Genomic DNA, 23,393 nt, shown 5'->3' with positions numbered 1-23,393 from the left:
GATAGAACAGGACACTGAACATCTTCCTGTGGCCTCAACATACGTACATGGGTGCTTACACCTACACATGCATGTGCTGTACACGTTCACAAACACACCACATATATCCAAACATAAATGCACAGTATATCCATAAATACATACAACTTCTATGCTTTAATGTAGCTGATAAAATAAATAACCTTGCAGAATTTGAGGAGTAAACAAAGACTTACACACCACCTGTGGGGAAAAAACATTAGGGCTGAAGAGATGGAGCCACAGTTAAGAGCTCTGGTTGCTTTTCAGGACCTGGGTTTGGTTTTCAGCACCCACATGGCAGCTCATAACCATAACCATCTATTACTCCAACCTCAGGAGATCCAACACCTTACATAGACATACATGCAGGCAAAACACCAATGCACACAAGAAATAAATCTTTTCTTTTCTAAAGGAAATCTTGGCAAGATCTTGGTAAGCATTCTGAGCCCTGTGGTATCTCAGTTTACCTTGGTCTCACCTCATCTATAACTCTGGAATAATTCTGAAAACCAGCAGACTGGCAGCTACTCAGGGAGACAGAACAGAGACCCTTCAGAGCCCCATCCTTAGACCTATCTGGTAGCTTCCTGCCCCACTTATGAAACTTTTATTTGGGGGTAGGGGACACTGGGAACCACATCCAAGGCCTCCAGCATCCGGCAACTGTTCCTGCACTGAGCTACGATCTAATCTGAGACTTCTCTTTATCTGACCCAAGGCTCACCAGACATCCCCATCTCCAACCTCCATGTGCTTAGGATAAGCAATCAGCTGCAGAAACTCCTCAGATGTCAGATTCCCGAAGCAATGTGGCCACCAAAGGCCAGCACCAAAATGGTAAGAACTGAAAGATGCGACGAGATGCCAACAAGGAATCTGAGGTTCTCTAAAGGAAGTCCATACATGCTAGGCCTGCGCTGACCCAGAAGGAGCCTCACTTCCTGACCCTGACCCTGTACACATACAATATGGAAAGTCAGAGGTGACACTGACTGCAAACTGCAGCCATGTCCTCTTACGATACAGAGCTCCTTGGCAAGAACTGCTGTCCTAGTTTGCATTATGTCGCTGTGAGGAAGCACCATGTGTTGTGTTCTATTCAAAGGTAGAGTGAGAAGGAATATGTTTGGTAGAGGTGCAGTAAGGTGTGAGGCAAAGGGGTGCCTCTGAGGGCCCATGCTGAGGCATCCCTTCCCCTGAGGGACCAGCCACACAATATAGCATAGGAGAGAGTTTATTCAGGGCATAGGGAGGGGAGTTGAGAGGTTAGTAGAGACAGAGAAAGACAGAGAGAGAGAGAGAGAGAGAGAGAGAGAGAGAGAGAGAGAGAGCGCTGGCCATGAGCATGGGGAGAAAGGGGCAGCAGGAGCAAGAAGGCAAAAGAGAGAAGAGGGGGACAGCAGACCCTTTTATAGTGAGTCAGGCATCTCTGGATGTTGCTAGGTAAAGGTAGGGTGGAGCCTAGACAAAATACTAACATTTTCCCATTCTGGTGTAATTTAAAAAGTAAAAATTAGGGGTTGGGGATTTAGCTCAGTGGTAGAGCGCTTGCTTAGCAAGCGCAAGGCCCTGGGTTCGGTCCCCAGCTCCGAAAAAAAGAAAAGAAAAAAAGAAGTAAAAATTAGGAAGAGATGATGGTGGAGCAGGAATATGGTTGTCGTGATCTTTAGCTACTTCCTGCTGACTTTGGGGCGCCATGTCTCTGGAGAACCTAGGAACGTGGGTGTGGGGATGTTGCTCCATTCTCAGGAGAGTTGGCTGTTTCCTTGCTGTCCAGGGTCTGTGGAACCATCTGTGGATAGATCAGAAGGAACAGGTCCAGTAGAAGTGTCTTTGTCTGGGAGAAGATTGAACATCTGGGAGTCGCATCTCTGGAGCTGTCCTGGGTGTAGTAAACGCCTGGACTTGACAAGAGACTCGAACCATATACCCCCCTCCACCATCACCTCTTTCTAATTTTTCCTTTTTTAAATAAACCAAAACAGGGGAATGTTAGCATTTTGTCTAGGCTCTGCCCCACAGTTACCTGGCACAGTTACCAGCCATACCAGGTATGGCTGGCTCACTCTAAAAGGGGCTGCTCTCCTCTTCCTCTCTTGCCTTCTTGCTCTTGCTCTGTCCCCTCCCTCCTACTGCCCCTCTCTTCTCATTCCCCTCCTCCTCTCTCTCCACATGCTCCTTCCATTATTCCTCTACTCCTCCACCTCTCTCTCTCTCTCTCTCTCTCTCTCTCTCTCTCTCTCTCTCTGTCTTTCTCTGTCTCTACTACACTCTCAACTCCCCTCCCCATGCCCTGAATAAACTCTCTTCTATGCTATACTGTGTGGCTGGTCCCTCAGGGGAAGGGATGCCTCAGCATGGGCCCTCGGAGACACCCCCTACCCCAACACCTTACCAAAACTCCACCAAACATATTGTTTCCCTATCTATCTATCTGTCTATCTGTCTATCTATCTATCTGTCTGTCTGTCTGTCTGTCTATCTATCTATCTATCTATCTATCTATCTATCTATCTATCTATCTTTTTATAAAACACAACACCATGATTGAAAGCAACTTGGGGAGGAGAGGGTTTATTTGGCTCACACATCCCATCACAGTCCATCACTGAGGAAAGTGGGAGTAGGAACTCAAGTGGGAGAAGAGGCAGAACCCATGGAGGAGCCCTGCTTGCTGCTGGCTTTCCATGGGCTGTTCAGCTTAAGGCCAAAGAAGAGAACACATTTATGTGACCTGGAAGATGCCACTTTAGGAGCAATATGGGTAAGAGTATAGGGAAGCAGAGGTGGGTGGATTCTGCCTCTTTAGTGGTCTCTAAACAAAGAGACTCCTGAAAGATACTGGTGTCAAGGACACAACCCCGCATAAATATAATTTACCTCCCATTCTCCAGCTACATAAATGTGATTTGGAATCTCAGCTTGATCTCTTATCTAACCCAGGATCACCTACCCGGGGTGGTATGGCAACTTCTCTATCAATCAGCAATCAAAAAAAAGCTCACAGGCTGGCCCGCAAATCTATCTGATAGAATTTCCCTTTTCACAGATGACTTTGGTTTGTGTCCAGTTGAACTACCCAACACGGCTGGGAATCTTACCTCTTTTAGGCATTTGAAATATCTGTTCAGGAATTAATACACAGACTACCTAAGAAGCTTACCTGCGATATACCAAAAAATGTAAAGGCCGGTGAGATGGCTCCCAAGGTAACGGTGCCTCTCATTGTCTTGGCAACCTGACTTCAATACCCAGGCACGGCACAATGGAATAGGAGAGCCAGCTCCTGCAAGCTGTCCTCTGACACCCACACCTGTACTACATATGGTACAAGTGATTCCCCCACCCACAATCACATAAGACAAATAAAAATAATGTGCAGTTTTTAAGTAAGTAAACAATCTATAAAATGGGCAATTGATCTGAATAGGCATAGTTTAAAAGAAAGTTTGGGAAGCAGGGCAGACTGTGAACAATGTAGACTGTCGACAATGTAGACCGACTGGGCAGGCTCGGCAGGGGCAGGGAAAGGCTTGCTAGGAGTGAGCCGTGAGTCTCCCTGTCTCCAAAGAAAAACTCGTTGACACATTTTGATAATTTGAGGGGGTTGCAGTGAGCCTAACCCCTCAGATGATATTTAACCATAGGCCATCCTGTGATTTTGCTCGTAAAAAATGTTCAATGAGCAATTACAAAAACCACTTATTAAAAAGGAAAACCCCCATCCAGAAATAGGATGGGTAGTGAACTGCAAGTGATTTTTATAACTGGAAAACCTCAGTGGCTAAGCTCAGAAGCAGAGTGGGTGGCCAACGGAAGGGCACATGGACTTTAGGTTAGAACTACAAGCATCATTCAGTCCAAACACTGAAGAAATCCACAGGAAGAAGTCCCAGAGTCTCACCTAACTACAGGAAAAGATCTGTCCTTCCCGCTGTTACTGCTGCAGAAAGATGAAGGTGGGGAGGCAGCACACAGAAATCTTTACAAGAAACAAGAAGGTAACAAAAGACACATGCCTACAGACCCAAGAGTCTGAGCCAAGCAGAAACAGGATGAGCTCAAAACAGTTCAAATCAAGACACAGCAGGGCCTGAAGACCTTGGAGGAAAAGCAGTATCTCAAGAAAATAGGGAAAACAATTAAAATGACATTGTAACGGAAAGCTGGAGGCGTTGCCCAGTGGTTAGAGCATCGGCTGCTCATGCAGAGGATTCCAGGTTCAGTCTCCTGCGCCCATGTCCTGGCTCACAACCATGGAGGACTCCAGTTCCAGGAGATCCAAAGCGCTTTTCCGTACTCCCGCTGCACAAGTACACAAGTAGTGTACACACATACATCCAAGCAAACACTCATACACATAAAATATGTTTTTTAAAACTTTGTAATAAAATAAAATAAATTGTGCTAGAGATGTGTGGCTAGTAATAGAAATAGTTAATAGAGACCATTAAGAAAGGGAGAGATGCTTTGAGAATGGGAGTTAGTCAAGTAGGAAAAGCTATGATTAACACTGCTGGGCCACACGTGTCCTGAGTCAGCGTAGGCCATTCACACAGCACCTGCCTTCTCTCTGACTGGTACAGCACAGACTTTTCTTGCTCATGTTCTGCACGAAGCCCCGGAGAGAAGAGTCTGAATCCTCCTTGTCAGGAGGCTCCTTTCAAATGCTAATCTAGTATCTTCACACCTTTATTCTCCTGCCACATGAAGAAGAAAACGGAAGCTCATGGCCAGCAGACATACCACGGAAAGCTAAAGGAGATTCCCCAGTAGGAAATGGTTTGAGGAGGATTCTTGGCAGATATGGAGATCACAGAGAGCGGAAGGGATAAATCAGATGCTTGCAGGAGGCTACTTTCCTGGGTCTTCTCAATTGTTTTTAAGGCAAAGATTATAGTCTCTTTAATGTTGTTCTAGGTATACACAGGAGAAATATCTAAGGCAACTTCTGTTATAACAAGAAAGAATGAAGAACTGAAAATAAAATAAAATAAGGTTGCTACACTGCTTTCAAACTGGTTTAATGATAAGAAACAGTGGATGACAATGTGTGTGTGTGTGTGTGTGTGTGTGTGTGTGTGTGTGTATTACAAAGAGGTACACTCAAAATACTGTGAAAATCAAAATAGCATTCTAACAGTCAAGCCTACATGGAAACAGGGACGGAGGAACAAGAACAAAAGTCCAAACAAAATGAGAGTCAACTCGGCCACACTCGTCAACAATAGCATCACAGGCAATTCATTGGTCTATGATTACTGATATTTTCAGAATGACAAAATTGAAGAGGTGGAGGGCAGGCAAGTGTTTGCCCTGAGGTGGGGACGAGGAGCTGGAAGAGGAAGGTCATCATGATGGTGTCAACCTGCCTGCAGTGAGGATGACTCAATGTTCCCCTGTAACCCAGCACTGACCAGCAGCACGGAGAACCAAGGCAAACCTGGTTTCACACTGTCCTGTGGAGCGGGTGGATACCTGGGACTGGAGATCTCCAAGGACCATCCTGCAACTTCATGTCAGCCAACAGTCACTTCAAAAATAAATAAGGATTAAGTCTGCCTGGCTTCCAGTGCACTGCCATTTGATATCACAGGGCCTGGCATCCCTTTTGAGGTTGTGATAAATAGGAGAGAGAGTTCAAGGCCACCTTGGGCTGTAAAGACCCTCTCAAAAGTAAAAACAAAAGTGCCTGAGGGAAGCTGGCTACACCCTCCCCTACCACTTGCTCATTATGAATTTGATTTTTACAAAAGCAGTATCATTTTAAAATCTTTAGAAGCTTTGTTCTTCTAAGGAGATGCCAAATGACTATTCTGATAAACTGTTCCCTTCTGCTGTGGGCCAGCAGAGGTAAAGTAAGATCTGTGGAACTTGAATGTAATGAAATAACAGGATTGGTGAGGCTTCTGTCAGCATTACACAGCAAGGTTGCTTTCTCTGGGGAGATGTCTGTCTGAGGCTTCAGCCTGGTGCTGTTTTTCTCATTTCCCGTCTATTGTGATGATAAAGCACTCTGACCAAGAGATGGTGTTCCTCTTACAGTGATGGACTGTTAGGTCACCATCCATCATCGGTGGAAGCCAGGGTTGGAACACAAGCTCGAACCGTGGAGGAATGCTACTTGCTGGCTCATGCTTAGCTCGCTTTTCTATACAGCCTAGGAGCATCAGCCCAGGGAATGGTGCCGCCCACCATGGGCTGGGGCCTCATGTATCAATTAATAATCAAGATGATCTGCACAGACTGGTTTGACCTGGGGAATTCCTCAAGTAAGGGTTTCCTCTCAGGTGAGGTTAGGTTGTTCGGGTTGACAGGTAAAGCCATAAGGGCACCTGGCACCATCTGGCTTTCTTGGGTGTAGAGAGTGTTTTCTCAACAGCTGTCTCCAAGAAAGCTGACTCAGATCAGAGGAGTGAGGGAGGACCACAGTCTGAGCGTCCTCCAACCGTGAGGGAAAGACAGAGCAGGGAACCTGAGTTAAGCTGGTGCTATCTTGTAAACAATGCTGTGGAAGAATGTCCCCACCCTAGAATGACACATTCTCTGGGAGTGTGGCAGCTAAGAAAATTCTCTCTTCTGCTAAGAATGCCAGCCCCAATTTGTGTTTTGGGGCTTATGAATGAATTCTCCCACATGCTTGTGACTCAGTTTCCCAAACTATTAATGGAGAGCAATAACTTCACAGAGTTACTGTTCATGCTGTTCATGCTAAGGATGTAGCTCAGAGAGAGTCTGCTAAGCTCATGTGGAAGGCCACAGATCAGATCCCAAACACAAAAACAAAATGAAAAGACTAACAATGTTTCAATAATTGCAAAGGAGATCAACAGAAGGAATGCTGGTCTTTGATCTTGAATTGCCAAGCATCAGTGTCAGCCCAGCTAGGAAGGTCTGAGGTAGAATAATAAACTCGGTGCTGTTCACTCAGACTTTTCCTTAACCAGCGCAGTGAGTGGAGGTGCTTTCCCACGTTTTGAGTGGCCTGGGTTTAAAAGAAACGTTAATGAGAAATGAATAAGAGAGATGATGGAGAAGGGTGGTCTTTCTGATAGGCAGGAGTTAAGACAGAAGCAGCTCAGCCAGTGCCAGAAAGAGGCTGGCCGTGCCTGCCAGTGTGTTTTAATGCACCAGAGAAGGTGTTAGGTAAGCTTGGATGAAGATGGTCAGATATTTGAACTTCACTGAGTAGAAGAGTTACACTGTGTGCTTTTTATTACACATGAAAAAGCCTCAAACAAACCCTAAGAGGCCAAGGGGAATGATTCCAGCTAAGAAGCCAGCTAATATTATAAATAAAGTTATTTTCAAATCCAATCAGTTCAATAAAAAGAAGAAGAAGAAACGGGAAGAAGTTGTGTGTGGTGGCCAACACCTTTAGTCCCAGCACTCGGGAGGTAGAGGCAGGCAGGTCTCTGAGTTCCAGGTCAGCCCGATCTACAGAGCAACTTCTAGAACAACTAGGGTACACAGTGCTCAGGGGGGGGGGGGGGTGTGAAAATAGGAACAAAAGCATTTAAGACAGAAGACAGAAGCAGAATGGTAGGTTTAGATGTAACTATATTCCAATCACATTACATGTCAATAATCTAAAGACCTCATCAAGCAAAGCTTGAGGGGGTGGGGAGGTTAGAAAAATGGCTCAGAGCTTGAGGACAATGGCTGCTCCTCTGAGGGCCCGGATTCAATATGCAGCACCCACATGGCAGCTCACATCTGTAACTCCAGTTCCAAGGGATCATGGTACCAGGCATACGTGTGGTGCACATGACTGTGGATACAGCCAAAATATCCATAAACAGAAAATAAATAAATCTCAAAAAAAAAACCAGAAATTGAGATAACACAAATCAATCAAAACAGAGATGATTAGACTAGATCACAAAGCATGATCACTATGCACTACAATAAGAAATGCTGGGTGGGGCCGGGAGAGACGGCTCCATAGCTAAGCGCACAGCTGCTCTTCCAGAGGACCAAAGTTCCACCCCAAGCAACCACGTGGCAGCTCATGGCCATCTGCAATTCCAGTTCTAAGCAATCTGATGCCCTCTTCTGACCTCTGTGGGCACCGTGGATGCGTGTGGAGCACAATATGCAGGCAAAACACTCAACCAAGTAAGAATATCTTTAAATTTTTTTGAAGAAATGGCATTTTAATAAAAAGATACACAAAATCAATCAAAATTAAAATGAAAACAAGACTCTCCTCACTAACAATTAGAGAAAGAAAACCAAAGAATATATGTTGATATAAGACAAAGTATGTTACAGAGCAAGCAATTTCATGATGAATTAAAATGCGAAGTCGTAGCAATATAGTGATTAATTAATTAGAATACTCAATCCTTTGTTGTGACCAACACTGGAAACAATTCAAATCCATCAGCTAAAATGAGCAGCACTGACGGAGGCTCCCGGAAACGGGAAATGCAAATCAAAACAACCCTGAGATTTCACCTCACACCAGTGAGAATGGCTAAGATCAAAAAACTCAGGTGACAGCAGATGCTGGCGAGGATGCAGAGAAAGAGGAACACTCCTCCATTGTTGGTGGGATTGCAGACTGGTACAACCATTCTGGAAATCAGTCTGGAGGTTCCTCAGAAAATTGGACATTGAACTGCCTGAGGATCCAGCTATACCTCTCTTGGGCATATACCCAAAAGATGCCTCAACATATAAAAGAGACACGTGCTCCACTATGTTCATCGCAGCCTTATTTATAATAGCCAGAAGCTGGAAAGAACCCAGATGCCCTTCAACAGAGGAATGGATACAGAAAATGTGGTACATCTACACAATGGAATATTACTCAGCTGTCAAAAACAATGACCTTATGAAATTCATAGGCAAATGGTTGGAACTGGAAAATATCATCCTGAGTGTGGTAACCCAATCACAGAAAGACATACATGGTATGCACTCATTGATAAGTGGCTATTAGCCCAAATGCTTGAATTACCCTAGATGCCTAGAACCAATGAAACTCAAGACGGATGATCAAAATGTGAATGCTTCACTCCTTCTTTAAAAGGGGAACAAGAATACCCTTGGCAGGGAATAGAGAGGCAAAGATTAAAACAGACACAGAAGGAACACCCATTCAGAGCTTGCTCCACATGTGGCCCATGCATATACAGCCATCCAATTAGACAAGATGGATGAAGCAAAGAAGTGCAGGCCGACAGGAGCCGGATGTAGATCTCTCCTGAGAGACACAGCCAGAATACAGCAAACACAGAGGCGTATGCCAGCAGCAAACCACTGAATTGAGAATAGGACCCCCAAACCTCGTGGGAGAGAGACCCCACCGCCTGATCAGGTGGGCACTCCTGAGGCTGCAGAGCGGAGGAGACCACCAACACTGCCCACCCCTGCCCACATCCCTGGCCCAAGAGGCAACTGTATAAGGCCTCTGGGTTCCCGTAGGGGAGGGCCCGGGAGCGGCAGGACCCCTGCGCCTGAGACACTGCCGGAACCTGAAGGAAACAGACCGGATAAACAGTTCTCTGCACCCAAATCCCGTGGGAGGGAGAGCTGAACCTTCAGAGAGGCGGACACGCCTGGGAAACCAGAAGAGACTGCACTCTGTGCACATCCAGGCGCCAGAGGAAAACACCAAACGCCATCTGAAACCCTGGTGCACGGAGGCTCCCGAAAGGAGCGGCACAGATTTTCCCGGTTGCTGCCACAGCGGAGAGGACTTAGGCAGTACCCCACGAGCAAACTTGAGCCTTGGAACCACAGGTAGGACCAATTTTTCCCCTGCAAGAAACCTGCCTGGTGAACTCAAGACACAGGCCCACAGGAACAGCTGAAGACCTGTAGAGAGGAAAAACTACACGCCGGAAAGCAGAACACTCTGTCCCCATAACTGGCTGAAAGAAAACAGGAAAACAGGTCTACAGCACTCCTGACACACAGGATATAGGACAGTCTAGCCACTGTCAGAAATAGCAGAACAAAGTAACACTAGAGATAATCTGATGGCGAGAGGCAAGCACAGGAACCCAAGCAACAGAAACCAAGACTACATGGCATCATCAGAGCCCAATTCTCCCACCAAAGCAAACACGGAATATCCAAACACACCAGAAAAGCAAGACCTAGTTTCAAAATCATATTTGATCATGATGCTGGAGGACTTCAAGAAAGACATAAAGAACTCCCTTAGAGAACAAGTAGAAGCCTACAGAGAGGAATCGCAAAAATCCCTGAAAGAATTCCAGGAAAACACAATCAAACAGTTGAAGGAATTAAAAATGGAAATAGAAGCAATCAAGAAAGAACACATGGAAACAACCCTGGACATAGAAAATCAAAAGAAAAGACAAGGAGCTGTAGATACAAGCTTCACCAACAGAATTCAAGAGATGGAAGAGAGAATCTCGGGAGCAGAAGATTCCATAGAAATCATTGACTCAACTGTCAAAGATAATGTAAAGCGGAAAAAGCTACTGGTCCAAAACATACAGGAAATCCAGGAGTCAATGAGAAGATCAAACCTAAGGATAATAGGTATAGAAGAGAGTGAAGACTCCCAGCTCAAAGGACCAGTAAATATCTTCAACAAAATCATAGAAGAAAACTTCCCTAACCTAAAAAAAGAGATACCCATAGGCATACAAGAAGCCTACAGAACTCCAAATAGATTGGACCAGAAAAGAAACACCTCCCGTCACATAATTGTCAAAACACCAAACGCACAAAATAAAGAAAGAATATTAAAAGCAGTAAGGGAAAAAGGTCAAGTAACATATAAAGGCAGACCTATCAGAATCACACCAGACTTTTCGCCAGAAACTATGAAGGCCAGAAGATCCTGGACAGATGTCATACAGACCCTAAGAGAACACAAATGCCAGCCCAGGTTACTGTATCCTGCAAAACTCTCAATTAACATAGATGGAGAAACCAAGATATTCCATGACAAAACCAAATTTACACAATATCTTTCTACAAATCCAGCACTACAAAGGATAATAAAGGGTAAAGCCCAACATAAGGAGGCAAGCTATACCCTAGAAGCAAGAAACTAATCATCTTGGCAACAAAACAAAGAGAATGAAAGCACACAATCATAACCTCACTTCCAAATATGAATATAACGGGAAGCAATAATCACTATTCCTTAATATCTCTCAATATCAATGGCCTCAACTCCCCAATAAAAAGACATAGATTAACAAACTGGATACGCAACGAGGACCCTGCATTCTGCTGCCTACAGGAAACACACCTCAGAGACAAAGACAGACACTACCTCAGAGTGAAAGGCTGGAAAACAATTTTCCAAGCAAATGGTCAGAAGAAGCAAGCTGGAGTAGCCATTCTAATATCAAATAAAATCAATTTTCAACTAAAAGTCATCAAAAAAGATAAGGAAGGACACTTCATATTCATCAAAGGAAAAATCCACCAAGATGAAGTCTCAATCCTAAATATCTATGCCCCAAATACAAGGGCACCTACATATGTAAAAGAAACCTTACTAAAGCTCAAAACACACATTGCACCTCACACAATAATAGTGGGAGATTTCAACACCCCACTCTCATCAATGGACAGATCATGGAAACAGAAATTAAACAGAGATGTAGACAGACTAAGAGAAGTCATGAGCCAAATGGACTTAACGGATATTTATAGAACATTCTATCCTAAAGCAAAAGGATATACCTTCTTCTCAGCTCCTCATGGTACTTTCTCCAAAATTGACCATATAATTGGTCAAAAAACGGGCCTCAACAGGTACAGAAAGATAGAAATAATCCCATGCGTGCTATCGGACCACCACGGCCTAAAACTGGTCTTCAATAACAATAAGGGAAGAATGCCCACATATACGTGGAAATTGAACAATGCTCTACTCAATGATAACCTGGTCAAGGAAGAAATAAAGAAAGAAATTAAAAACTTTTTAGAATTTAATGAAAATGAAGGTACAACATACCCAAACTTATGGGACACAATGAAAGCTGTGCTAAGAGGAAAACTCATAGCGCTGAGTGCCTGCAGAAAGAAACAGGAAAGAGCATATGTCAGCAGCTTGACAGCACACCTAAAAGCTCCAGAACAAAAAGAAGCAAATACACCCAGGAGGAGTAGAAGGCAGGAAATAATCAAACTCAGAGCTGAAATCAACCAAGTAGAAACAAAAAGGACCATAGAAAGAATCAACAGAACCAAAAGTTGGTTCTTTGAGAAAATCAACAAGATAGATAAACCCTTAGCCAGACTAACGAGAGGACACAGAGAGTGCGTCCAAATTAACAAAATCAGAAATGAAAAGGGAGACATAACTACAGATTCAGAGGAAATTCAAAAAATCATCAGATCTTACTATAAAAACCTATATTCAACAAAACTTGAAAATCTTCAGGAAATGGACAATTTCCTAGACAGATACCAGGTATCGAAGTTAAATCAGGAACAGATAAACCAGTTAAACAACCCCATAACTCCTAAGGAAATAGAAGCAGTCATTAAAGGTCTCCCAACCAAAAAGAGCCCAGGTCCAGACGGGTTTAGTGCAGAATTCTATCAAACCTTCATAGAAGACCTTATACCAATATTATCCAAACTATTCCACAAAATTGAAACAGATGGAGCCCTACCGAATTCCTTCTATGAAGCCACAATTACTCTTATACCTAAACCACACAAAGACCCAACAAAGAAAGAGAACTTCAGACCAATTTCCCTTATGAATATCGACGCAAAAATACTCAATAAAATTCTGGCAAACCGAATTCAAGAGCACATCAAAACAATCATCCACCATGATCAAGTAGGCTTCATCCCAGGCATGCAGGGATGGTTTAATATAAGGAAAACCATCAACGTGATCCATCATATAAACAAACTGAAAGAACAGAACCACATGATCATTTCATTAGATGCTGAGAAAGCATTTGACAAAATTCAACACCCCTTCATGATAAAAGTCCTGGAAAGAATAGGTATTCAAGGCCCATACCTAAACATAGTAAAAGCCATATACAGCAAACCAGTTGCTAACATTAAACTAAATGGAGAGAAACTTGAAGCAATCCCACTAAAATCAGGGACTAGACAAGGCTGCCCACTCTCTCCCTACTTATTCAATATAGTTCTTGAAGTTCTAGCCAGAGCAATCAGACAACAAAAGGAGATCAAGGGGATACAGATCGGAAAAGAAGAGGTCAAAATATCACTATTTGCAGACGACATGATAGTATATTTAAGCGATCCCAAAAGTTCCACCAGAGAACTACTAAAGCTGATAAACAACTTCAGCAAAGTGGCTGGGTATAAAATTAACTCAAATAAATCAGTTGCCTTCCTGTATACAAAAGAGAAACAAGCCGAGAAAGAAATTAGGGAAACGACACCCTTCATAATAGACCCAAATAATATAAAGTACCTCGGTGTGACTTTAACCAAGCAAGTAAAAGATCTGTACAATAAGAACTTCAAGACACTGAGGAAAGAAATTGAAGAAGACCTCAGAAGATGGAAAGATCTCCCATGCTCATGGATTGGCAGGATTAATATAGTAAAAATGGCCATTTTACCAAAAGCAATCTACAGATTCAATGCAATCCCCATCAAAATACCAATCCAATTCTTCAAAGAGTTAGACAGAACAATTTGCAAATTCATCTGGAATAACAAAAAACCCAGGATAGCTAAAGCTATCCTCAACAATAAGAGGACTTCAGGGGGAATCACTATCCCTGAACTCAAGCAGTATTACAGAGCAATAGTGATAAAAACTGCATGGTATTGGTACAGAGACAGACAGATAGACCAATGGAATAGAATTGAAGACCCAGAAATGAACCCACACACCTATGGTCACTTGATTTTTGACAAAGGAGCCAAAACCATCCAATGGAAAAAAGATAGCATTTTCAGCAAATGGTGCTGGTTCAACTGGAGGGCAACATGTAGAAGAATGCAGATCGACCCATGCTTATCACCCTGTACAAAGCTTAAGTCCAAGTGGATCAAGGACCTCCACATCAAACCAGACACACTCAAACTAATAGAAGAAAAACTAGGGAAGCATCTGGAACACATGGGCACTGGAAAAAATTTCCTGAACAAAACACCAATGGCTTATGCTCTAAGATCAAGAATCGACAAATGGGATCTCATAAAACTGCAAAGCTTCTGTAAGGCAAAGGACACTGTGGTTAGGACAAAACGGCAACCAACAGATTGGGAAAAGATCTTTACCAATCCTATAACAGATAGAGGCCTTATATCCAAAATATACAAAGAACTCAAGAAGTTAGACCGCAGGGAAACAAATAACCCTATTAAAAAATGGGGTTCAGAGCTAAACAAAGAATTCACAGCTGAGGAATGCCGAATGGCTGAGAAACACCTAAAGAAATGTTCAACATCTTTAGTCATAAGGGAAATGCAAATCAAAACAACCCTGAGATTTCACCTCACACCAGTGAGAATGGCTAAGATCAAAAACTCAGGCGACAGCAGATGCTGGCGAGGATGTGGAGAAAGAGGAACACTCCTCCATTGTTGGTGGGATTGCAGACTGGTAAAACCATTCTGGAAATCAGTCTGGAGGTTCCTCAGAAAATTGGACATTGAACTGCCTGAGGATCCAGCCATACCTCTCTTGGGCATATACCCAAAAGATGCCTCAACATATAAAAGAGACACGTGCTCCACTATGTTCATCGCAGCCTTATTTATAATAGCCAGAAACTGGAAAGAACCCAGATGCCCTTCAACAGAGGAATGGATACAGAAAATGTGGTACATCTACACAATGGAATATTACTCAGCTATCAAAAACAACGAGTTTATGAAATTCGTAGGCAAATGGTTGGAACTGGAAAATATCAGCCTGAGTGAGCTAACCCACTCACAGAAAGACATACATGGTATGCACTCATTGATAAGTGGCTATTAGCCCAAATGCTTGAATTACCCTAGATCCCTAGAACAAAGGAAACTCAAGACGGATGATCAAAATGTGAATGCTTCACTCCTTCTTTAAATGAGGAAAAAGAATACCCTTGGCAGGGAAGGGAGAGGCAAAGATTAAAACAGAGACTGAAGGAACACCCATTCAGAGCCTGCCCCACAGGTGGCCCATACATATACAGCCACCCAATTAGACAAGATGGATGAAGCAAAGAAGTGCAGACCGACAGGAGCCGGATGTAGATCGCTCCTGAGAGACACAGCCAGAATACAGCAAATACAGAGGCGAATGCCAGCAGCAAACCACTGAACTGAGAATAGGTCCCCCGTTGAAGGAATCAGAGAAAGAACTGGAAGAGCTTGAAGGGGCTCGAGACCCCAAAAGTACAACAATGTCAAGCAACCAGAGCTTCCAGGGACTAAGCCACTACCTAAAGACTATACATGGACTGACCCTGGACTCTGTCCCCATAGGTAGCAATGAATATCCTAGTAAGAGCACCAGTGGAAGGGGAAGCCCTGGGTCCTGCTAAGACTGAACCCCCAGTGAACTAGACTATGCGGGGAGGGTGGCAATGGGGGGAGGTTTGGGAGGGGAACACCCATAAGGAAGGGGAGGGGGGAGGGTGATGTTTGTCCGGAAACCGGGAAAGGGAATAACACTTGAAATGTATATAAGAAATACTCAAGTTAATAAAAAAAATAAATAAATAAAAAAAAATAAAAAAAAAATAAAAACACATTTCCATGGAAAAAAAAAAAAAGAGAATAGGACCCCCGTTGAAGGAATCAGAGAAAGAACTGGAAGAGCTTGAAGGGGCTCGAGACCCCATATGTACAACAATGCCAAGCAACTAGAGCTTCCAGGGACTAAGCCACTACCTAAAGACTATACATGGACTGACCCTGGACTCTGACCTCATAGGTAGCAATGAATATCCTAGTAAGAGCACCAGTGGAAGGGGAAGCCCTGGGTCCTGCTAAGACTGAACCCCCAGTGAACTAAATTGTTGGGGGGAGGGCGACAAGGGGGGGAGGATGGGGAGGGGAACACCCATAACGAAGGGGAGGCAGGAGGGGGATGTTTGCCCAGAAACCAGGAAAGGGAATAACACTGGAAATGTATATAAGAAATACTCAAGTTAATTAAAAAAAAAAATGAGCAGCACTTCAATAGTAGGGTTGGGAGAAAACATTCTACTTGTTTGTTTTGTTTGTTTGTTTGTTTATGGAGGCTCTGCATTGAGAGTGATGGGTAAGGACAGAAAACTAGATGTCTTCTCCCAGGTGCTTCTCTTTACTCCTCAGAGAGAAAAGGTGTACAAGGATGTTTCGGGAAGGGAAGGAACAGAGCTGACCTTTTACTTCGGCTGTAACTGGTTTTCTCATGGGGCACGTGAACTGGTCCAGCCATCTCACCACACCAGGCCCTGCCCTGTTTTTTTTGTTTGTTTGTTTGTTTTTTGTTTTTGTTTTGTTTTTGTTTTTGTTGTTGTTGTTTTAATCTTTTTTAATCTTTTTTTTTTACACTCCAGATTTTATTCCCCTTCTGCTTCACCCTCCACGTGTTCTACATCCTAAACCTCCTCCCTGTCCCCTGTCTCCACAAGGATGTCCCCAGACCCCCTCTCATCCTTCACCCCACCAGCCCTCTAAACTTCCTGGGGCCTCCAGTCTCTGGAGGGTCAGGTGCATCTTCTCTGACTGAACCCAGACCAGGGAGTCCTCTGCTGTATATGGGTTGGGGCCTCATCTCAGCTGGTGCATGCTGCCTGGTTGGTGATTGGGTGTCTGAGAGATCGCAGGGGTCCAGGTTAATTGAGACTGCTGGTCCTCCTGCAGGGTTGCCCTCCTCTTCAGCTTCCTTCAGCTTTTCCCTAATTCAACCATCAATTCTGCTATGCCTTCCTCGCCATAATGGACTGGGATCTCTATACAAAGGGACAGAACAAACTTTCTCTCCCGTAAGACATTCCTATGGGGTATTTTGTGTCAGAGATACAAAAATGGCAAAAATCCCCTGCCACCAATACTATCTTAAAGTTTATACTGAATCCCGGCATGGCACACATCCACTGAATGACCTCATACATCTGAGCTCCAGAGAGCTTCAGCGCCTCCATCGAGAATAGCTATGGTAATTTTGACCTCATAGAGAATTAGAGATAATCTGTGTATAATTTATTGCCTAGGAACCTGAGCTCACTTAATAATAGATACCATCATTGTGATTAGTGATATTTACTGATTATACGTGCCATATAGATACATGACAAACCAACCAACAAAATAAACATGAAGCTATACTTGTGTTTTTAAATTAACTTCCAGTAGCAGAGAATTAATAAAAATAATTAAATCAGCATTTTCCCTCAATGTACCTGTCATAACTCAGAGCATCTAGGTCTGTGTTTCTTTCCAAGACTACAAGTACTTCAATTGCAAGGCCTGTGGGCACAGGGCCGGGTGCAGAGGGTAGTAGGTAAATTCTCAACTGCCCTGCCCCTGTACCCCTGTACTGCAGGAGCTTCCTCAGGGCTTGCAATGGTCTGATTATGTCTCCACCTTGACATGCTCAAAGGGTTCTGAGTTTTTACCCAGTACTAATGGGCCTTTAGCATGTAACACTGATTTCTCCTCTTCCTGCAAAGACTCTCCCTGGCAGCACTGTAAAAAAGGCACAATGCCAGGTGCCAGAAATCCCCCATCCAACCACCCAGCCTGAAGCAGGGCTGAACCATAATGTATCCCAAAACTCACCCTGCCATCTCAAATGTGTTTTTAAAAAGCCAAAGGTCTTTCCTGTGAATAACCTGTCTTGTATTTGAGCTTCAATATCATCTCCCTCTAAAGGAATTGGGGAAGTTAAAATGAGAGTTATTAGCTGGAGAATGAGGATGAAGAGGGGCTGACCTAGCAGGACAAGCGCGTGGGTTATTCAGCTGGCCCAAAATAATAAAAACTAAAGTTTATGAAGACAGAAAATATTCTTACCCCAAACGCCAAGCATGGTCATCTGTGTCTGTAATTCCAGTACGTGGGTGACTGAGGAAAAAGATTCCACTCAGTCCAGCCTGTACAGTAAGACCATGAAAGAGCGTACCCCTAAACGGGGGACGTGTCTCTCGCTCCAATCGTGGGATGGGGTGCCCCCAGGAATCACGAGTAGCCGGTCTTGATGTAACAGCAGGAGGTAGCTTTATTAACGAGATCCCGGGTCTTAGCGGGATCCCGGGTCGACACGTATCTCACACAGGAGACAGAGGAATCGACCCCGAGCCTCTTCAGGCAGGGGTTTATATAGGAGAAGCCAGGGGGTTTCACGTGGTTATCAGCAAGGGAAATGGGTACAAGGTCTCATCTACAAGCAGTACGTGCGGGCTGGGGTGTTCTCAATATAGGAGAACGTCTTATCTTTATCTGTAGAGCAGGGAGTCATCCGTCCGTCCGGATGGCCCCCGACTCAGAGGAGATGGTGGCTGCCGGTCCCTGGAACAATCCCTCGACCTTGCTTTTAGGCTTGGCTGGGCACATCTCAGGCCAGCTCTGTCCTGCCCCCTTATCTGCTGTTCTTTTATAGTTTTTATGAAGTTTTTATTTTAACTCTTCAGCTCCAAATGGTCCGGCAAGCCCTATAGTCTCCCTTAGGTAGTCCGGACCTTGTTTATGACTAACTTTTTGAAATTTAACTCTTCAACCACATCTCAGAATCCTAACAAAAATTCCCTTACCCAGCAGCAACTTCCATAGTCCAAAGAAAAGCTAGGGGGCTGGCTTCATTGCCCTAAGGAAGCTTTGCATGCCCATCGCTTAGCGGCCTCCTCTATGACCAAATCTAGAGCCAAGGTCCTACCTAAGATCTGTGGTCCAACTAGAATACACAGAGAACCTCCATTGCCTTATGGAGGTGATAGCAAGTCACTGAGTATTCATGCACTTCCATAAAAGGGGCATCTGTACTGGAAGACGCTAGGCAAGGCTCCTGAAGGAGAAGTGAGTTCCCTCCAAGTGGAACTGGAGAGCAGGCTGCGGCCTGGGGGAACATGAGTCTGGGAACGATGTGTGAGAGAAGAACACAGGGCCACCAGTCTCCCTGGGAATAGAACGAGCTACAGGGCAGAGCAAGACCATGTGCTTTCTTCCATGTGCTCCTCAGCTTCCTGTGCACAGCCCTTAGAGCTCAAGGACTTAGAGTGGGGTCTCAGAAGCACAGAACAGTGACACCCTAATCCTGCTGAGGAACTGGGTTGGTCTGCCCAGCTCTACAACCACGTGCCTCTAGAGTGCACTTAGCAGAATGGCGTGGTTGGTTTTCTAATTCTGACGCATGGGCCATACAAACTCGAGCATTTCAAAACCAAGTGGCTATGCTAACTGCTTAAACAAGTGCACTTATATTTCTTTCTGTTTTTGTTTTTCTAGACAGGGTTTTTCTGTGTAGCCCTGGCTGTTTTAGAACTTGCTCCGTAGGCCAGAACTCTGTACCTTCAAACTCTATCTCAGAGTGCTGGGATTAAAGGTGTGCACCACCACCACCCAGCTAACTTTTTTTTTTTTTTTTTTTTTTGGCTGAAAGTCAAAACCAAGATGTGAGCAGGTTAGGTGTTGAATGTTCCCCTGAGATCCAAGTGTCAAAGGTACGTTCCCCAGAACAGTACAACCAGAAGGTTCTAGAAGCCTTAGCACACCCACTGGAGGCCCAAACCAACAATCTTGCTGATCTTGAACTGGATCCACCAAAATTCAGGGACAAAATAAACCTTTTGTATTTGTAAATTCATTATCTCGGGTAGTTTGGTATAGTAGTAGAAAGCTGACTGATGCAGTCTCATTCTGAGGTCCTGAGGGGTAAGATTGCACAGGACTTTCAGGCAGAGTTGGAATAGACTCAATCCAGCCTATAACAGGGACTTTCAGAACTTTTATGAGTGTTCAGTAGGGTCAAGCCACAGAGACCATAGTCTCTCTACCAAATATTCTCCACCCACATCTAATCAGGTAATGTTGTTAGCATTTTAGAGAAGGGGAAACCCGAGGAATGCTTTGGCTAAGCCTGAAACCAGACCCCTGCTGCCAGGGCCCACAACTTTCTGCCTTTTTTTCCTTGTTTGTTACCAAGAAATGTGTAAACTATTAAATAAAAAGAGAAAATCCCACATACCATAGCTTATTTTAAAAGATTCAGGGGCTAATGTACACCCGCTGGATGGCTTGACATGTTTCAAACATGAGTTTGGTCCCCGTGACCTACGTGGTGGAAAGAAAGAACTGATTCCTGAAAGTTGTCCTCTGACCTTCAAATGCATATTCACGAATAAACACAAATGCAATTTCAAACTAAATTGAGATCCTCGGAGTTTTGGGGACCTGATTTACTCCCTAATAATGGTTGGTCTTAGTCACTGCTTTGCCAAAAGAGATCTTCAAAGTTTTAAACTCTACTTCCAAAGCGTGGAAAGCCATGAAACAACTCTAGGGAGGTAAGGGCTGGACTAGGCGTAAAAGGTATGGGCAGAAGGCACCCAATTTAAATTAAAGCAGCTCTCTGACCGGTGCGACAGATAACCTGTATTCGTTTTCTACATTTTCCAAATGTGCTATAGTGAGCATGGAGACACGATGACCTGTGAAAACCACGATGGGAACAATAAATGTCATAAGAGAAAAATTAAAGCATGCCCATCGGGGCAGCCGCTGCAGCTCATTGCTTCCACGGGTTCTGAAGACTTCCTGCATGTGCACTGGGGAGGGAAAACAAAGGCAGACAGACTGACGAAATCTATTGCAAACAACATCCTGACTGAGAAAAGCGACAAAGGGGGCACCTCCCTGAAAACAACCCAACGTGGCCATTCAAATAGTAAAAATGACGCAGGAGCAGTTTCCGGAGCCAGGGAAAACAGCAAACCCTAAAGAGGAAGCCTGCCGGGCCCAGAGTCCCCAGGGGCTCTGTGGCTATTCTCTATGCCAACACCCCCCAGGGGCCCAGAGAGTTCATTCTTCCCACCCCAGGTGCAGGGTCAGCCCCGGCCCAGGTGCCCTGGTACAACTTGGCGGTGGTCAGCCCCCACAGCCCAGCAGCCCAGGAGGCCATGCCAAGTTTTTCTTGCAGGGAGCAAGGTCGCACTTGGACGAAGACCCACTGCCGGCCTGGGTCGTAGCTGGGCATGTGTCCCACCACTAGCCACCTGCTTCCTCCAGGCCTGCCAGAGAGACCTACACAATGGGCTGGACCCATGTCAGATTGTTAGGAAAAGAAAATTACTCTTTGTGGACCGAGAGATCGGGACAGGATGTCTATAGCTGTTTAAAGAAAAGCCGGTCTACAACTCAGGCCTTCCCCAAGCACTTCCGAAATTTTGTGCAGCCTGTCCAGCTCTTTAAATATCCAAACCCAGGATAAATGCGCATACAGTGCTTCCCCCTGCCACTCCCCGTCAACAACCAGGGGCTCCCAGGCTGCCTGCTGAGTCAGTCTCACTCAAAATGAGAAAGTCTGCGGAGGGCCTGGAGATGACAAGCCAGGAAACCAGCAGATGACCAGCACGGAAGGCTCCCCCGGGTGCAGACTGGCTGGTGCCGCACCCCAGGACACTGCCCAGCTATCTCACCTCTCCCGGGGTTCCTGAACCCCACCATTGGTGGTCTCTGCCTGCACGGTTCTTCCACCAAGGGGCTGTCCCACAGTGAAGTGGGATTGCTCTGAGCTGTGGAAAGCACCATTAAGGCATTCTTTTTAGAGAGTTTGGGACTTTTGCCTTCCTAAGCTATATTCATGGTTTGTTTCTATTTTAATTTATCATGAGCGGTATTCACCTGCAAAAGTTACATGAAAGACCTTGTATAAGTAAAATAAATAATTAAGAGCTTTAAAAATCGTTATTTTAAAAATCGTGTGTGTGTGTGTGTGTGTGTGTGTGTGTGTGTGTGTGTGTGTGTGTGTGCATTGCACAGAGCAAATGCAGAGGTCACAGGACAAGGGTAGGATTCTGTCCCTCTTACCATGTCGATCCCAGGGATTGAATTCAGATCACCAGTAAAGGTTAGCACGTTTACTGCTGAACTATCCTGCTGGCCCCCAAATAGGTTTCTGTGCTGTGGTAGCTGAGGGCTGGCAGTCTTCTACCAGCCCTTAGGTTGTGAAGCAGATATAAGCACAAGTGATCTACTGACAGGGTCCTGAAGCTCCCTCACCCAGGTCTTCCTCCACCCACACCCACAACCACCTGCCCTGGACTCAGGGTCCCAGGTAGGGATTGGCAGAACACTAAATGTGACCAGAGATAATTAACAAAATGTGCAGCCAGGACAACCCAACCCATGAGTTCTGTTATTCGTCCATCACGGTTCATAGAGCACTGGCTACTGGATCTTTAATCTTGTGTCCCCCAAACGAACTTGCTCCCCAGCATGGGGCCACCAGGGGCTTCTGGGAACTGTAAGTGAAGCCAGGCAGGAGGCTGGTGATGCACTCCTGAAGGGAACTGTGGGACTATGTGTGTCCTAGACATGGAGTAAATGTAGTCCCACTTCTCACTTGCTTTGCTGCCCTGCTCAAAACTATGGGAGCAGCCAACTGTGTACAGAACCCTCCAGAACTACGAGGCCAGGTAAACCTCTTCCTTTCATATTTCTCTTGATTACTTGTCTCACTGCTGTGACCGGGCAGAAGCAAAGAAGGACTGACTTTGGCTGTCAGGTGGCTCTTCTACTGTGGTGAGGAAGGCATGGTAGGACAACCCCACAGTGGCGGGAGTGTGCACTGAGGCTTGTTCACATAGTAGGTCAACAAGCATAGTGTTCTAACCTGAACTGAGAGGCCAATAAAACCGCAAAGTCTACCTCCAGTGGTCTGCTTCTGCCAGGGCCACTGCACGCTCAGCCAACCTCTCAAAATAGCACCACCCACTGGAGACCATGTGGTCAAGCATGGGCACCCACAGGGACCATTCACATTCAAACCACGGCAAAGTAGATTTTCCCAGGGACCTGTTAGGGCAGGCAGAGCTGAGTGTCAGACAGCAGTCATCACAGCGGGTGCACGTAGAAAAATACCTCATGGCTCTATCCTTTTGGGGGTCTTGGGTTCCATGACAAGAAAACTCAAAAAATAAACACTGGTATCATTTTTCTCTAAGTCACAATAAAGATCTATCCTCTCTTGGCTAGGATCTGCCGAGAGAAGCTAGACGGGTGGTGTGGCATGGAGAAGAAGCTGCTTCAGGCTGAAACCGTGTTCGAAGGTTGCAGGGGCTGGCCCTGTACAACCCCAGAAAGTGTCTGTGGGGCACCACCTGGAACTGGCCTGCAGTCACTCCACCAGACAGCACAGGTGGTAATCTTGGCCACCTAGCCATGGGAAGAAGCATGAGATTGAGGAGAGGGGAGGCAGAGCCTGGGATACTACATGCCCTCAGAAGGCCGTG

The 23,393-nt window shown here is 45.0% G+C and overlaps 1 non-coding gene across 6 annotated transcripts in view; it reads right to left on the bottom strand.

The window, feature by feature from the left end:
• Positions 1-23,393, bottom strand: part of LOC120097736 (uncharacterized) — a 47,493-nt gene that overhangs the window by 15,128 nt on the left and 8,972 nt on the right. For 3 of the 6 annotated variants that reach the window (XR_015641713.1, XR_015641717.1, XR_015641718.1), the window contains exon 3: positions 1,503-1,816. The exons of 2 other annotated variants lie outside the window; for them this stretch is intronic. This is a non-coding gene — a transcript (uncharacterized LOC120097736). Of the gene's footprint in view, positions 1-748; positions 1,817-23,393 lie in introns of all 6 variants that reach the window. One more of the 6 variants, XR_015641715.1, reaches the window with a different exon arrangement.

Source organism: Rattus norvegicus, chromosome 17 (assembly GCF_021556685.1).
Source record: "Rattus norvegicus strain SHRSP/BbbUtx chromosome 17, alternate assembly SHRSP_T2T, whole genome shotgun sequence".
Taxonomy (NCBI): Eukaryota; Metazoa; Chordata; class Mammalia; order Rodentia; family Muridae; genus Rattus; species Rattus norvegicus.
This window is presented reverse-complemented; position numbering and strand designations above follow the sequence as displayed.